At 32.8% G+C, this 5000-nt stretch overlaps 1 long non-coding RNA gene across 1 annotated transcript in view; it reads left to right on the forward strand.

Annotated features, from left to right (window-relative positions):
- LOC128249796 (uncharacterized) overlaps nucleotides 1-5000 on the forward strand; it is a 176303-nt gene that overhangs the window by 95028 nt on the left and 76275 nt on the right. The window contains exons 2-3 of the long non-coding RNA XR_016244862.1: nucleotides 2627-2717; nucleotides 4068-4170. This is a non-coding gene — a long non-coding RNA (uncharacterized LOC128249796). The remainder of the gene's footprint in view (nucleotides 1-2626; nucleotides 2718-4067; nucleotides 4171-5000) is intronic.

The raw sequence follows: 5000 nt of genomic DNA on the forward strand, positions 1-5000 counted from the left end.
ATATATATATAATATGACAAATTAGATATGTTGAAATTCTGTCTGATCTGATACCCTATTGCATTCTCTTCTTCTTAGTGGATGGTCATGTTTGTTTTGTTTTTTGTATGATTGAAGAGTTTAGAACAGTAGTTTTCAATGATTTTTTTTTTTTACCTATGGACCTCTTTGATTCTGATTTTACTCAGATGGACCCCCATAGCTATTCAGTGTTTAAAGAATCTTATTATATTTTTATAAATAAATAATATTTGGAATTGTATAAAAGATTGTAAAAATATTTTGTAAGAGCGTGGAACAAATTTATTGCACATAAATTTTAGCAACAAAATCTTATGTGTACCCTATGAGGGTCATATGGACCACTGCTCTAGAGACAACTTTAGAGAGAGAGAAAGAAAGTTGTTAACTGAGCAGATAAATTAATCAAAGACATTCTGTATCTACTTGCTACATTATCCATTATTTTTTTTAAATTTGACTTGAGAGAGATTTTGCTACTATTTTTTGTTGCATAGAATCTCCCCTGTTGTCTCACAAAACACAGTGGACTGGTAGAATCATTAATACATAATAACTAGTTGCAGCCCTATATTTTACATTCTGAGTTAAAACTGTTAAGGGTCAATAAAGTTAGTACAAATTGAGCCCTGATGTCAACTGATATAATTAACTGTGGGTCGATGTATGGTCACCTGCATATTGTAACCTGTTTGGCTACAATATAGTAAATAGCAGAATGTACACTCATGGAGGCTTACAAGCATCACAACAAAAAGACTATACTACACAAGTGACCATTGACTAGAACCAATTGATATTATGTTGTTTCTTCCACTAAAAGTGAGACAAAATATACTCAATCAGTGTTTGACAAGTTCAGATATTTTGTAGATAACTGTTGTTATTTTTCCCCAGGTCAGCCTGATTGAGTAGGCCAATGATTAAAGAAATTCCAATTGTAATCATCAGATATTTTCTCCATATTTATAGAGCCCAAGATAACATTATCAAATGAATCTGAAATTTAGCTGTTGTTTTTAGCAGGTTGGGCAACTATGTAGATGCTCTGTCATTGTTTCATTTGCTAGTGGCAGTCATGGTTAGCAACTGATATCCAGCTCTTTGGTTTAGTTTGTGATTGAATAGTATAGAAGAAATGTTGTTGATTTAATTGTGTGATTATTTAATTTAAAATCAGTTGCTCTGATATCGCACTTTTGGCTGCCATCTCAACAGAGAACAAAACAAACCAAGTATGTGAAAAATTTGTTGAGTTGCTAATGCTGATCCAAATACAATTAAGACATCTCCAAGTTCATTTCTATCTTTTGTCTTAAAACCCAGAAAGGAGAAAAGAAATGGCTTAATGCAATTAAAACCAACAAGATCAATAATTGCAAGGAAAATGTTCATGAAAAACACGATATATTTTAAGTTAGTTGAAGACATTTTATTACAAAGAGGTTGAAAAAAAAAAAGAAATCGTTAACAACATTGAAATTATCTACGTTTGAGATTCAAATTCAATAACTTCTCTTTATTTCATTGAAGTTGACCACTTAAGTGAAATGAGGTTTATTCGTTAACTTAATAAGATGATCTCACATCTGGCTTACAAAAACTCCTTCAAACATTTGGTGCTTAATTACAGATATCCAGCTAAATAGTGATAAAATAGTTGTGACTAATGTCTTGTGAAGTTGTCATTGCTTCAGGTGAATAAATTGTGTGTTTACACCAGCATAACAGTATGCATCATGATATTGAATTGGGTGGTGGGGTTTGAATATTAAGACTAATGCAGAAAATAACAACTACAGGGAGAAAAATTTGATAAAAACCTAGAGTAGGAAATTTAATTCAATATTTTTTTGGTTTCATTTTTGTTTTCTCCTTCTTCAGATTTTCCAGTTTTAAATTTTAAATTGCTAAAACTAATGTTTCAATAAAACTAAAACTGGAAATTTAAACTCAGAAACCAAAACTCAGTAAAAAGAAAAATGAAATTATTTTACCAACTTTGTTATTATAAAAGTGGTGTATTTACAATAGGTGCAAACATGGTTATGTGGTTAAGAAGCTTACTTCACAGTCACATGGTTTTGAAATTGGTTCAATTGTATTTTCTACTACAACTTTGGGTTGATCAATAATTTGTGAGTGAAGGTTGGTAGTTGGTAACTGTATGGAAGCCCATTATGTGATTGTGTATATTTATAAATTTGTGTGTATGTTTGTGTCTGTCTATTACTGTCTTTACCATGCTTTGTGTTAATGTTCTATAACCTAACATTTCAACATAGAGATTGATAAGACTTATTGGGATTGACGTGATTAACTAAAACCCTTCAAGGTGGTCTGTTACCTGAAAGAAGTAAAAGAGTGAAAAGGGGGAACTTCAGCAAGATGAGCTGATAAGGGCCTGAACCTGCCAGTTGAAAAGCCAGCAATTAATTTATGATATTAATCAGTGCTGTGCTATGATAGGTTCAAACACCTATTATTAAATAGTTACCATTGGGAGGTACTGCCCACCTAGCATCACATAGATATCATTTGGAGATGCAGCTAATTACTATACATGGCAGGACACACTGTTTGACTGATGAATTATTTTTGTTAGCTTGCAGTGCTGGATTTAGCTCCGGTTATGGCCTATGATGGAATTATTGGTTACTGCCAACAGGACAATAGGCAAGTGCTGGAGAGTAAGGGTAAGTTCTCAGTGGGCAAGAACTGTTGTGATTCTCAGTTGAAGTGATTTCACTTGATTTATAACATTGATGTTCTTGCTGCTGAGTAAGTTGTTGTTGTTGTTTAACCCTAGGTTGGCCTTGATCAAGCAGGCCTATGATCAAATGAGTTCTCGTCGTGACCTTCTTCTTATTTTCATTTAAAGCCATATTACCTTATATATCTTACCTTTTTCTAAGATCGTTGGATGTGATTGAAGAAAGATTTGGCTACTGTATCTAGCAGGTTGAGCAACTGCATAGCTGTTTCATTAATGGCATGACCAGTGGAATAACACTAAAAGTGCTTCTACATAGTTGTTTTATGCTGCTAGAAATATTAACAAAAGCTTCTTTAAATCACAGTCTAGTATCTTATAAAAAGGATGGACTCTTTGGCCTTGTAATCACAGATGTATAAAAGATGAGAAGGTCATGGATTGTCTTTGATCATATTTCTACCCAATTAGAGCTAATCTAGAGCTAAATTATTATTGTTACAAGATTAACTCTGGGTTCACTTACACAATTAACAAATTCAATATTTTAAGGGTTACTCACTTAGATAACAATTAAACCATTTAATATTAATACTTGCAATAAATGTTTTGTGATTGGAATAACAAATTTAACCATAACTTTTTGTTCAACCAATTCCATTTGGTGTTACTAAATGAGAGCAACAAATTTGACACATTGATATCACCAACAGTACTGTCTCTAACTTCGATCAAACTTTAACCCTTTGATGTATTCACTGAGATGATACTGCACTGTGAGTTTAGTGTTTAGAAAATCTCAGCCTGGATAAAACTGGAATAAAAAGATAAATCTTTTTTTTTTTTCAATCTTTGATATTGTCGGTTTCAGAATCAAATTTAATCACTAAAGTTTCAATAATGTTAATCCAGAAATGAACTTTTTTGTTATCTACACACACACAAAAAAAAAAAAAAGTATATCTACAGACATCACTTGTAAGTGAGTTTCACATGGTAATTTGTGCCATGCTTTTGTTAATTGTTTAAGGTGCCAATGTAGGCATAAGCAAATATAGACACTCTTTCAGCTTTTGCACTCCTTAACCCAGCAGAACATTGAGAATATAACAGCTAGAAGGAGAAAGGGATGCACCAGTACACTTGGCTGGGACTCATTTTCAGCTGAGTAGACTGGAACAAAGTGAAATGAAGTACCTTACTCAAAGATATCATGTGCTACTCAGTTCAGGAATCAAACTCACAATTCTACTACTGTCATTTTTTAATTATTATTTCAATTAACTTAAATAGGTTGTATAAATTTTTCATAATTATTTCCTTTTTTTTTCAGGAAATCTTGCTGCCATTTGTGTATTCCATGGAAAAAGTGCTGGGCAAACAAACATTCTCTCTATTCTCTGGCAAAGGTTATTAATTCTACATCTTGCAGATTGGTATGTAGGAGTTTCTATTTTATATAATTTCTTTTTGCAACTTCTTTACTTATGGCATCACTATTTTTTTTCCCTCTTACTATTGCCTAAGTATTTTGTAGTACATACAATACAGCCTTTGAGAAAAACTCTTGTGTCTGTGCATTCCTACTGCAATATGTGTTTCACAGAAGCAGGTTGTTGGATCAGTACCTAACCCTCTTACTCTCAAGAAATAGCATTTTTCCTCCATAGAGTTGAACTCAATGCAGTGGCTCTAATGAAAATAGTGAATGCTGGGAGAAATATTTTCTTTGAAAAGAGAAAAGATAGAAGAGAGCGAAAAAAACGTCCATGCAGGAAAAGAAAGATCACATGAAGAAAAGAAATATGGACGATGATCACGTGTAAGCAATAAGAGAGAGAAAAAGAAAAAGAGAGTAAGTGAGAGAGAGAGAGAGAGAGACGGATAGAAAATAGTGAAAGAGGGAGGGGGAGAAAAAGGGAATTAGAGAAGGATGGAGGAAGAAAACAGTATAGAGTACGCCTCATGAACACAAACCCCCACCAAGGACAATTACCCCTGTAGTCAACAGATGATGATTTAAAACTTCTTAATACATTGGAGAGGCGGGTAATTGTCCTAGGGGGTAGTAGTTGTCAGGAGGAATTGTCCTATAGGGGGTAATTGTCCTGATATGATATATATATAGCCACATATATGAATAGTGCATCCTAATATGTTCAGGAAATAAATATACTGACTGAAATAAGAAGTGAGAAATATAAATAGAAAAAGTTATATTGGTAATACAAAAATCCAAAATAATTTGTTTTTCTTAAAATATCTG

The sequence above is a fragment of the Octopus bimaculoides genome, chromosome 18 (assembly GCF_046866305.1).
Source record: "Octopus bimaculoides isolate indiv1 chromosome 18, ASM4686630v1, whole genome shotgun sequence".
Taxonomy (NCBI): Eukaryota; Metazoa; Mollusca; class Cephalopoda; order Octopoda; family Octopodidae; genus Octopus; species Octopus bimaculoides.